The sequence below is a fragment of the Canis aureus genome, chromosome 13 (assembly GCF_053574225.1).
Source record: "Canis aureus isolate CA01 chromosome 13, VMU_Caureus_v.1.0, whole genome shotgun sequence".
In the NCBI taxonomy this organism is placed as follows: Eukaryota; Metazoa; Chordata; class Mammalia; order Carnivora; family Canidae; genus Canis; species Canis aureus.
Window position 1 is genome coordinate 61,235,068 of NC_135623.1, and position 12,484 is coordinate 61,247,551.

At 33.4% G+C, this 12,484-nt stretch overlaps 1 protein-coding gene across 3 annotated transcripts in view; it reads left to right on the forward strand.

The window, feature by feature from the left end:
- Positions 1–12,484, forward strand: part of GRIA2 (glutamate ionotropic receptor AMPA type subunit 2) — a 150,023-nt gene that overhangs the window by 6,457 nt on the left and 131,082 nt on the right. The window lies entirely within an intron of this gene.

The window sequence follows — 12,484 nt, forward strand, 5'->3', positions numbered from 1 at the left end:
TGTGTACGCACTGCATATTGTATATATATAGTTGAAAAACCCGCAAATTTTAGGAAAATACTAAATATCTTTACATTTTCCAAAAATGTAATAGACTGATTCTGTGATCATTACCAAAATTTCTTTAAAATAAAACTGTCTAAAGCAGCTACAAATATGAGTATTGGATCCCATAAGGCTTTAGAATGAAAACTTTTAAAGATTAAAATTCCTCTTCAGAATCTTGTCTATTTTTCTATGAATGACTTTGACAAATCGCTGTCAATTTTAAAATAATAATTTTATATTTCAATTCTATAAAACTATAAAAATATTTAAAGAAATAGCAGATAAAAATCTACTTTTTCTCTAAGCCAGCAGATGGGGATGTTGGAGAAAGTATTGTTCTTTCATAAAACTGTTGCGCACACTAAATACCTTTTGAGACATTGTAAACACATTTATTTAGAGAAATTGAAAAAATATATAAAGGGCATTTACTTTGAAAAACTTCACTTAACCTGCTGTTTGAAAAAGAACTCCAAGGCCTTCTAAACAGAGTGCCTTTGAATTTATATAGATTATCTTGAATATCCTTGTAAAATTGATTAATAATAATAATAAATAATTAATAAAGGCATCCAGAGACAACATTGATTATAAATGCTCTTAGAAATGAGAGAATTTTAAAATTGTGTTTTTTCGGCTTTTTAACTTTGCTTCTCCAGATATCATTCTTAAGGTGTATTTCTTATCATTGAATTTTAGTTGAGGATTGTTGGAATTGTATATCTGTATTCACTGAATTACTGCATGTTTGCTAAACCTATATTGCATTTTGCATGAATGTGACTGCGAATTTGTATGTATATGTGTGAGCATGCATATGTTTGTGTGTATAGATTGTAAGTGGTTATAGATGGCCTAGGCTACCATGTCTTGCCATTTTTACTGAGGCAATTTCTAAAACCTGGAGTTACCAGCAGATGCAAAAATTTCCCAAAACTAGGATCAACTTGGATACTATTAAGCAAAAATAAAAATAACGTGGTCCATGGACACGTGTACCAGAACACAGTACCTTACAATCTGGTGGTGTATTGTTACATTGAATTTGGGGTTAAAAAGAAAGAAATAGCTTTTTATATGTAAGGATAACTAATTTGTCACTAGGGTTTTTTTTTGTAGTTAAACTTTCATACTTCACTTATTACAAGAGAATTTTGAGAAAATGATACATTATTCTAAACAGAAATCAGGAATCGCATCAGACATTCTATTTTACGATAAGAGAAATTAAGTATTTAAATACAAAAATGCTATATGAAATGATAGAAACTTAATATTAATGAGAATTTATCTCTGTGCTATTCCTTTTTGAGGTCTTGCAGGCTTAACCCGCTGACTCAAGAGATATGGAACAGTTCCGTTTCACATCAAGCCTTTAAAGTGATAAGATCATTGCACTGTGACATTATGACAGTAGAATGCTGATTCATGCTCAGACCTCAGATCCTCTCATAATCTCTTCCAATAACACTACAAACTTTTGAACCTCCTAGATGCCCCCCCTCCCCCGAAATCGTAAGGAAAGCTGCAATTCTTTCCTAATTATTCCAGCATACATTGCTGTATAATTGAGTCTTCAGAGTATGGTTTCTTCCTTCCTCTTCCTCTCTTCCTTCTCTTTCTCCTCCCCTTTGAAAAAAAGTCAACGGAATACTTAATTTGCCGAACAAATGCTATGACAGGAAATAAAATTTAAATTTAAATAGGGATTTTTTTAAGTGAACAAAGGATACGTTACACAGCTAAACTCTTGTATTCGATTTAAACGTTTGATTGGGATGGTAGTAGCTACTGGATAAATTATATTTCCTTTTCTTGTATTTTTTTCCCCAAATGGATTTTACTGAAGCTTCCCTAGATATGATTAAAATATTAGCTGTTTTATTATGGCAATTTTCAGCTAAAATTTCTGAGATTTTTCTCCAGTGATTTGAATAACAATTGCCAAACCTCTTATATGACTAGGTCTCTTCACTACAATAGGGTAATTAGTTGTCGAATTCAAAGTTAAAGTCTCAAAATCTTCCCAATTAAAAAAAATTCAAACATCACAATGTTTTTCAAAGCTGATTTTACTGATTTGGAAAAGAAAGATGAATGGTTCTCACAGTGCAGTTGATTACGAATCTGGCACCTATTATTTTTCAGTACTATTCAATTTATTTTGTCATTTTCAATAATTTTAATTGATAGAATGAAATCATCTAAAAATTAACCTAGGTAATGAAAATGTGGCCTTCTTCAAGGAGGCAGGACCATACCATTGTTGTCTTTGTATCCTTTACAAATCCTAGCTTAGTTCCTAATGCACTGAGGGACTTAGTGATTATTTGTCTATTTAGACACCTTTAATATTATAGCAGATTTTCTTATTATAGAATTATATCTTTTAAAGTCAGAATTTTGCTTTTCCAATCCATTTTGGGTTCAAAAGAAACAACTTACTTGGCGTCTGCCTCATATCCTATTTAGATAGAGGTGTAAGATATTTTTCATTTTCATCTACAAGCTGGATATGTTCAAAGTTATCATCTTTATTCCTTATGGTACATTGATATATGTTAAAATGATTTGCTGAAGATAAGTAGAATATTCCCTTTAAAGAGGATTTACAAATGCTGTTCCAGTGATGCCAAAGCCATGGTTGGTGCTAGTGGTTAGAACGCAAGGCTCCATTATAAGGGCCCTGAGAGTGGGTGTGCTCAGCTTCCATTTTAGTTTCAGATTTTCCTGAAAATGTGACTGTACGTATTCCTTGAATGGCTTCAAAATTGTCAGTCTTCCCCCTACGCCCACAATATAATATATCACAATTTTCTGTGTTAATTTTTCAGTGCAATTTTTTTTGAAGTACCAAAATACAGGGTTTGGGTTTTTTTTTTTTTTTCTTTTCTTTCTTTTAAAGGATATCTCAGAATGAGGAGTTTATGGACAGTTTATGGTTGTGGACTAGTTGCTCTAACATTTGCACTAATGTGTGTGATTTTTTTATATGCGTGCTTTTTTTTTTTTTTTTTTCTGTAGCAGTTTACCTTTAGGATTTATTTTCCAGTAATTTAGCTTTGTCCTGTTTTCATTCTATTGAGAATTTGCTTTAGCAGAAATACCTCAACTTGTTATAGACTTTTAGTTTTTGTAAATTAATTAACATATTGAAAAAATCATTTAAAATGTTTCCTAGTGATTTGTAGCTTAAGGTCAAAGCCAGTTTTAAAACTGAGAGCCTTGACATTTGTAAGTGTCTTCAACTGGATAGAACAAATAAATTTGGGAGAATACAGGGTTCGTTGTAGGAAGGGAATTTAAAAGGAGAGAATTTTCTTAGATTGCTTTCATGTTCATATCTTTTCACATTTCTCAAATAAATGACACACACACCCATCATGGTTTTACTATTTAGATTGTTCTTATAAAGAATTTTACTTCATAGTGTCATGTAGTTTATGTATGGGTTTGTTGATACCTATGTTTTTTCCTTACTATTTCAGTATTTAAAATATGAGCACAAACTGGTTTGAACTGAGTGCCTGAATTTTAGTTTGTTCAAAAGGTTTTGAATAAGTCATCATACTTGTGCAGAATTTATTAACCCTTCGTGTACAATTCATTGATAAATACTATGATATTCACTTTTTAAAAAAGATCTTATTTATTTAAGAAAGGGCATGAACAAGAAGAGGGGCTGAGGGACAAGCAGACTCCCCACTAAGTGGAGAACACCATGTAAGGGCTTCATCCCAGGACCCTGAGATCATGACCTGAGCCAAAGATGCTTCACCCACTGAGCCACCCAGGCACCCCTGATACTCACTTGTTTTATGGTCCCCTCACACTTTCACTCTGCTTGAATTTCAGTGACCCTCATGAGATACTCCTGCAATGCAAATATTTTTGGTCTTAACTTTACAAATTACCCAATTATACTGAAAGGAATGATAGAAATATGGTTATATAAACTGAACAAAATTATATTAAAATACAGTGATTTTACCTGTGTTTTACCTGATTTTTCATCCTTTTAAGAGAATTTGGCCTTAGCCAGTTATTTCTAACTTCAGCATAATTTTAATTGAAACTCAAGTTACATAATTTGATGTAAGAAAAGATTTTCTCAGATTGTAGCCTTTGCAGCTGATATTAAGGCTTTACATTACAGTCCCGTCCTATTCTCTTTCAGATTTAGTTTTCATTCTGCAATACCCCTAGCTCTGGTGTTCATTTCATTGCAGTTAAGGATGTCAGCAGTTTAATCATATGTTTTTTATTTCTTATGCACGACTAAAAGGATAGAATGGAATAAATATTTTGAAATAAATATCTTCAGGCCCAGGGGGAAAGTATTTCTTTTCTTTATTATAAATCAAAACTGCCAGATTTCTTAAAGTGTGGGAAGAGGGCCATGGAAAAGCAAGATAAATTCTAAGAGGCAGTGTAATGTGGTGTACTAGTTAGGGCAGTAGGAATTGAGAACTGAATGTTCTTCCGTTAAGGTTCTCTTTGACTTGGAGTACCCCAATTTGCAAGTCTATGGTCAGTCTTCATCTACACTGGCATTGAACTACTACAAAACAGTGAAGTCTAACATTAATATCACTTTTGACAAATAGAAACTATTAGCTACTTCCAGAGGAAGACAAGAAGGAAAAGAGGCATCTTTCATGCTTCTATGCAAAACACCAGTTTTAGACACTGTATTCTTCTGAGCTTGTAAAAAAAATTTGTGCTTGGTAATTATGAGGTAAAATACTGACTGAAAAGTTTTGGAAAACATTGTAGATAAAAATATGTAATGTGGAACATCCTACTAGACTTTGAATTTAGGAGGGGCGTGCGCTGAATCATAACAAACTTTACCTCCTATTTGGGTTCCTGAGACATTTGTAGCAACTGAGCAACTGCATGACAAATGCTAATAGGGCTCATCAGTAGAACACAGAAAAATTTATCTTTTAGTGTGTTATCCTGGGATTTCTTCAACACCTAAATAATATTTTAACAATCCTAGTTATATTTAAAAATATGTTAGCATCTTAGAAGAACATTCAACAAAATGAATGATAGTTCACAAACAATGTATAATTTTTGTCATTAAAGTAAATCATTAAAAAAATTTTAAAGGACATTTTGGCACTGAAATACAGAGCACAATGAGTAGTTTCAATCCAAAGAATAAGGATTATAAGGAAGATCAGTTTGGTCAATATATTTGAAAATATTGTCATATATATTTTAGTGATACTAATTTGGAACATTTTTAACTTATTCCTTAAGGGCTTCATGTAAGCTATTTATTGTGGATTACTGTTAGAGAGACTGTTTTCCATGTTAGAGAGACTGTTTTCCATGATCCAGCTACCACAGAAATTGCTCCTCCAACTCTAGAGTTGTAGAGCAACCACAGGAGGAAGGGCTTCCTTTAAAAAAAAAAAAAAAAAAAAGCCTTTATCTCAAGCCTTTGGCAAAGAAAATTCTGGAAATGATGATCTCCAGGGGTGATAGGAGAGGCGTGTGCCTTGCTAGTTTTTCTGGAAGGATACATTTCAGCTCACGTCATGGTTTTTTTCTTTATTCATGTGTTGTGAGGAATTGAAAAAGTCCAATCTTGTTTTTAGTTTCCATCTGAAATAGAGATATTGAGCTTTAAAATTCCCAAGCACTTTCACAATTTATAGCTTTATTTGTTTTACCAGCTTTTTTGTTTCTGCAAAATTTTCGTGTTATTACTGAAATTTTAGGAAGCCAGGCAACAATTCACAGGAAATGTCAAGACACTATGTAGCTTTAGTTATTTGATGGGAAGAACTAGAAATCTTCATCTTTATACTTAGAACACAGACAAGTCAAGGATTGTCATCTTAATCATTAACGCACGCAGTTTGCAGCTTGATGTCATGGATGATAGAATAGCATTGACTAGGAGTCTGAACCTGGAACCAAATTCTAGTCCTATTGTTCGACGAGTGGCATTAGACAAATGTAATCTAGGTGAGTCTCAGTTTCCACCTTTGTAAAAGGGAATCATGCAATACAAGGTTGTGTGGAAGGTACACAGTAGGCATACACACTGTGTACTGTGTTTGGCGCATCTGGTGGCGTGAAAATGAGGCAACTCTTAACCGTTACTTTCTGTGTTAGGATCTTTAGGCAGTTTTGACGTGTATTGATATAAGAGGTGGGTGATAAAGAAAATTGCATTTCTGGGTTCTTGTTGGAACCTGTTCCTACTGTGTGTATACCAGGGCAGGGCATATGTTGTTTGGTGGCAAAGACGAGACTAGCAAAATAAACCACATGAGCCACTTAAAGTTATGCTTCGTGCACTAAATTATGAAAATGATTTTTAAAGACTGAGGTGCTGAAACCCGGGTGGTACTACATCTTTCCCTTTGTAGCTTTTCACTTACATTTAGGATATCAGCAACTTGGCACTCTTTTGTCCCTGGTAGATCTTTCTAGCACGTAATTAAGATATTGTTTGATATCTTTTTTGAACTGTGCACACTATAGATTCCTAATGTTTTATTTCACTTAATTAATTACACTATATTTATTTAAATTAAAAGCGGTCAAGAGAACAGAGGCTTTGAAGTCAGGCAAACGGGTTTGAATATGATCAATAGCTTTATGATACGAAGCATGTTTTGCTCTTTGTAGAATGAAGCTGTTTCCTTCTCACGCCTGATATTATTGGGGGGCTTAAATGAGAAAATGAATGGCCTTAATTAGTTTGTCGTAAATAATCCAAATATCCCTTCCTCTGCGTATCCTAATGCTTTACTGGAAACCAAACAGCAGGCTCACAGCAATGAAGGAGAATAAAATTCTTGCCTTCAGAGAGCTTATGTATTTGATTGTTTTGTATTTATGTCTCACTTTCATCTTTTCAAAACACTTGCAGCTCTGTTTGGTCTCTACTGTAGTAGCTATGTAAAGTTTATAGGACAAATGGAATTATTATATTGATTTCCAGATAAGAAATCAAATTAAGTGAATTGTTCCAAGCTACTGCTGGTTTGTGGAGGAGCTCCTGCCTGCAAAACAAGCCCGCTGCTTCCTAGGCCAGAGCCTTTCCCCATCCTAGGTGGCAGTGAAGCTAGTGTCTTAAAATGAGCAGATATGGGTTTGAAATTATGGCTCCAACATTTACCAGTTATGTGACTCTATATATATCAGCTAAACTTTCGAATCATGTTTCTTCTTCTGTAAAATGAGAGTCATTATGATACCTGCCTCATAATATAACTGTCAAATTTAAATGATAATAGTTGCCCAATATAATACAGCGATTAATTGCTAATTTTAGTGGTTTCAATCCCCCTTTGTGTATGTTAGTTACATATACTAGGCTTCATCCTTTTGTTTTTAAAGATTTATTTACTTATTTGAGAGAAAGGGACAGGGAGAGACAGAGAGAGAGAGAGAGATGGGAGGAGCAGAGGAAGAGGGACAAACCGACTCCCTGCTAAGCACACATCAGACACAGCCTTGCCACTGATTCCAGAATCCTGATTTCATGGCGTGAACCAAAATCAAGAGTCACACACTTAACTGACTGAGCCACCCACGTGCTCCTTGGCTCCATTCTTATGGATGCATGGAAGAGAAAGTAGCTAAGGAGATCTAATTTAGCCCTCTATGTCATTTTCAAATTAATAAACTTCTTTAATATGGCCATTCCAACTAATATTAAAGATTAGGGTTTTATTCTATTGTCATTGTTAGGAAACTGAAGGATATGCACACCTTATAATAATTTTATTGTGTTCTTGATCCACAAACCTTCTCCCCCAAATTCAACAGATAGAACTGAAAATCATGAATAAGTTAACAAAAAGGTAGATTCTGGTTAGCTTTAATTGTGAATATCTAATTTTATTCAGTTACTACTTTTATCATCAATATATTTGAGCAAGTAAAAATGATGGTAGATGTTTCCCATGAATACAGTGACCTTAACACAGGACAGGTTCTTTGTGACTTCTTCCCTGTGGATCAATTATCTGCAATTTGCTGCTGGTTGGTTGGCCCATTGTCAGCTTCCCTACAAGTTCCTTCCTCAGCAGGAATAAGGGAGGCTCTCTTTTCCTGCTCTGTTGTGTTGGAAAGGTCTCAAAGGTTTTGAAAAACTCTCAAATAACTATTTGTCTAGAAACCACTTCTTTTGGAGAATAGAGAGACCCTTTTCGAGGGCATGTAACCACTGACAATAAGTAAAAATAAGGAAAGCCCATGAATGAGCTAAAATGTTTGTTTATAAACTATTCATTACCTCATTTTAGGTTAACTTTCATTAATCTGACGCTGCCTCTTATTGCAGTAATCAGCATGTGAAATCTCTAGGGTATTAAGAACTTGGGTCAAAGGTATTCTTTTAAAACAAATCCATATATTAACAAGATAAAGTTATATTAGTGACTTGATTTGGACTGAGGTAGAAGGCATCAGATAAAAGTCAAATTCTTATCTTCAAAATACTTATGTCAACCTTGTTAGTATGGATCAAAACTTTTAACAGGATTTTCTTCTTTACCTCTTTTCTCAAACTTTTAGCAGATTTCTGTTTTATGCCAATCCCTTGATGATATCTGAGGTGACAAAGAAAGATAAGGCTTCTGTGTTGGAAATTATTCATAGGTCCAAAATCTTTTTTATAACAAAGGTAGTAGTTAATCTAGGTCGGCTAGGTGATCTTATTATTATGTTTGTGTGTAGTCATGGCTTCTAGATTATTTATAAATATTCGTAAGTACCTTGGAACTACATTTGAATCAAAGTATCTTAAAAGTAGAAATGGTAATTCCAAAAATCGTGAAAAAAAACATAAAATGGTCTTGATGGAAGCTGACAAATAATGATCTTATATGCTGATTTAGAATATATTGTTGAAAAATGGATGGCCAAATGAGGAAGTAGTGATACTAACTATAATATGAATTGAAGATTTGTCAAAAAGCATTGTAATTTTTGAATCATATTTGATAATTTATATTTTGTTTTGCATGATTTTCTTTTTTTCCTTTTCTGCCAAAATGTTTTAAGTTCTTTGAACTGGTGTACACTATGGAAATTGCTGGGTGGTCTTTATATAAATTAATTAGATAAGGGTTATATAATATAATTGTCATAAATACTATTTTAACTTGTTATTGAAGAATTAAGTTACAATTTTAACATAGTAAGTTTTATGAAATAGTTAAAAATGTTGCTGTGTATGGTTACTTTGAATAATTTGAACTAACATACTACTAGTTCTCTTGTGAGATTTTGTATAATCTAAACTTTGATTATTATAGCAGTTTGAGTATTTCAGGTAGAAGATTCTAATTATCTAAAAAGTTGATGTAAGGGCACCTGGGTGGCTTAGTTGGTTTAGTGCCTGACTCTTGATTTCAGCTCAGGTCTCGATCTCAGGGCTGTTAAGCTTTGCCAGGCTTTGTGCTCAGTAGAGTGTCTGCTTGGGATTCTCTCTCCCCCACTACCTTGCTGCCCCTGCTCCCCATGCTTGTGCTCCCTCTCTCTCAAATAAATAAATCTGAAAAAAAAGATGTAGTTTTAATGTATAGAAAAAATATAAAAGAATTAAAATATTTGTGAATAATAAAATTTTGGTGTTTTGAATGATTTAAAGCTTAAAACATGGAAAAAATTAGAATTTAGATTCTCAAGGTCCTAACATTTTAAAGTTTAAAAATTCTGAAGAAAGTAACTTTTACATATGGTAATTTTTTACAAAAGGGAATATAATAAATATTGAATCTTTTTCTCTGCCTCAATTCTTCTTTCAGATTTCTAGAAATTCTAGTATAAATATGCACTATACTGTTTGTATTTTGATTGCTTCCGACTTGGCAAAAATTGGAATACTGCTTTTATCTGTAGGGTTTCCTTTTTTTTTTTTTTTTTTTTTTGTAGTCCTTGTATAGCATTCTCTCGTTATTTAGCTCTGTTTTTTGTTGGCGACTTTTTCTACCTTTTGCTATCTATTTTAATATCGTGTGCAAATGAGTTTGCAGAATAGATTCCAGTGAGTGGAATAACTGAATCAAGACGTGTTTGCATTTAGAATTGTGCTAAATGTCCAAAAAAGATTGATCAATTTACAATCCTATCTAGAGTGTACGAGTGTGACTGTTTTCTCCTGATCTTACTAGTATAGTAGTGTACAGTATCAAATTTTTAAAGCTTTGTCACTGATATTCAACTGCTTAAGTTTATAATAACTTTTACTAATGCTTGAAGTTTCTAAACATTATTATTTGCATTTCTGTGTGTGTGTGTGTGTGCACTCATGCACTTGTTTGTAACTTTACCCAGTTTTCTGTTGGGCTCTGGATCTGTATTACTTATGGATATACGTGTTAAAGTAACGTACTTTATTGTGTCATGTGACTATTTTTTTTCTTTTAACCTGTTTACGATTTTTCAGAGTCAAAATTTTAGTTAATGATTTTTAAGAATACACATATTCTTATATTTTAGTCAAATTTAGAAATTGTTTATTTTATTGCTTCAGGATTTTTGTGCCTTGCTCAGCAAGACTTTTCCCACTTAAAGTTATTTAAAGAAAAACAACTGCTCATTTTTAAAATTAGTATCCATCTTATTTTGGTTTCATGATTCAGAATAAATCTTTGATTCATCTGGATTTATTTGATATAAATACTAAAGTAAGGATCTAGCTTTACTTTTTCCTTCATAAGGTAAGCCAACTGTCACTACATATAATGCTAAAAAATACATTTTTTCCGTATTGACTTGAAATGCCATCAGATACTCTTCTTGAGTAAACAGGGAATTTACCCAGAAAATGAAATAAACAAGATTGAAACTCTATTACAGACAAAGGAATGTAAAGTAATGCAAGATAGTTGTTTCCTGAGTGGTGCTATTCTTGTAAAGTGTGCTTTTGTGTCACTGGGTCTCAGATCAATAAAAGAGGATGTCAGATTTTGAACATTAACTGAGCCCAGAGAGATAAATAAAGGATTTTGTTATGTTTTTTGGCTTGTGTCACAACACTAATATTACTTAAATGGACGGCTAGTTTTGCATATGTCTCTACCTATATCAAGGTTTAAGTAATGGGTTATGACTATGAGTTGGCTTTTGAGGATCACTTTGAAGTTAATTCAGTGTAACAATCCATATGTGTTCACAAATGGAATATTAAAACTAAAGACCACAATCCATATGCAATGAAGAAAGGTAAAAGAACTCAGATATGCATGGTTTTATTAACTAATATATAGCTTCAGCCTCAATTTGTTGTAAGAGCTTATTATATGGTCTCTCTAAAGCCAAATATCAACCTATTTATGGCATAAATCTTATTTAAGCTGGAATGCTAAATAAAACACTAATCTGTCACTTGCATCAAAAAATACTTTCAGTTTGTCTTATCGTATATGATATGCATTGTGTATTTTTGGCCAAACATCAGGGAAATTTGTAAATCTTTAGTCACTGCATTCTGTGGAAGTTTGAACTTAATGTGGCCTAACATACATTTTCTAATACATGTTCTTCCCATGATCATTAAAATGGGAAGATTTTTTTTTTTTAATTTTTATTTATTTATGATAGTCACACACACACACAGAGAGAGAGAGAGGCAGAGACACAGGCAGAGGGAGAAGCAGGCTCCATGCACCGGGAGCCCGACGTGGGATTCGATCCCGGATCTCCAGGATCGCGCCCTGGGCCAAAGGCAGGCGCCGAACTGCTGCGCCACCCAGGGATCCCTAAAATGGGAAGATTTTGACTTTCAAGATAATGATTTTATAAAATATATTTCTTTAAATTTCTGAAAGACTCTAGTCATCTGTTTATGTTTTAATATATCTTTAGATGAATAGAAAAAAATTTACCTGGGTGAAAATAAAAAAAAAATTACATCAGTAGAACTGCAGTGTTAATATTTACGGTAACACTCTTTTAAAAAAACAAAAAATATTTTAAAAAATATTTTATTTAAATTTAATTTGCCAACAAATCATATAACACCCAGTGCTCATCCCATCAATTTCCCTCTGTAGTGCCCGTCTCCCAGTCACATTACCCCCCACCCTTCTCCCCTTCCACAACCCTTTGTTTCCCAGAGTTAGGAATCTCTCATGGTTTGTCTTCCTCTCTAATTTTTCCCCACTTGGTTTCCCTCCTTTCCCTTATGGTTCCTTTTCCTATTTCTTATATCCCACATTTGAGTGAAACCATATGATAATTGTCTTTCTCTGATTGACTTAATTTCACCCAGCACAATACCCTCCAGGTCCATCCACGTCAAACTAAATGGTAAATAATTATCCTTTCTGATGGCTAATATTCCATTGTATATATAGACCTCATCTTCTTTATCCATTCATCTGTCGAAGGACATCTTGGCTCCTTCCACAATTGACTATTGTGGACATTGCTGTGATGAACATTGGGGTACAGG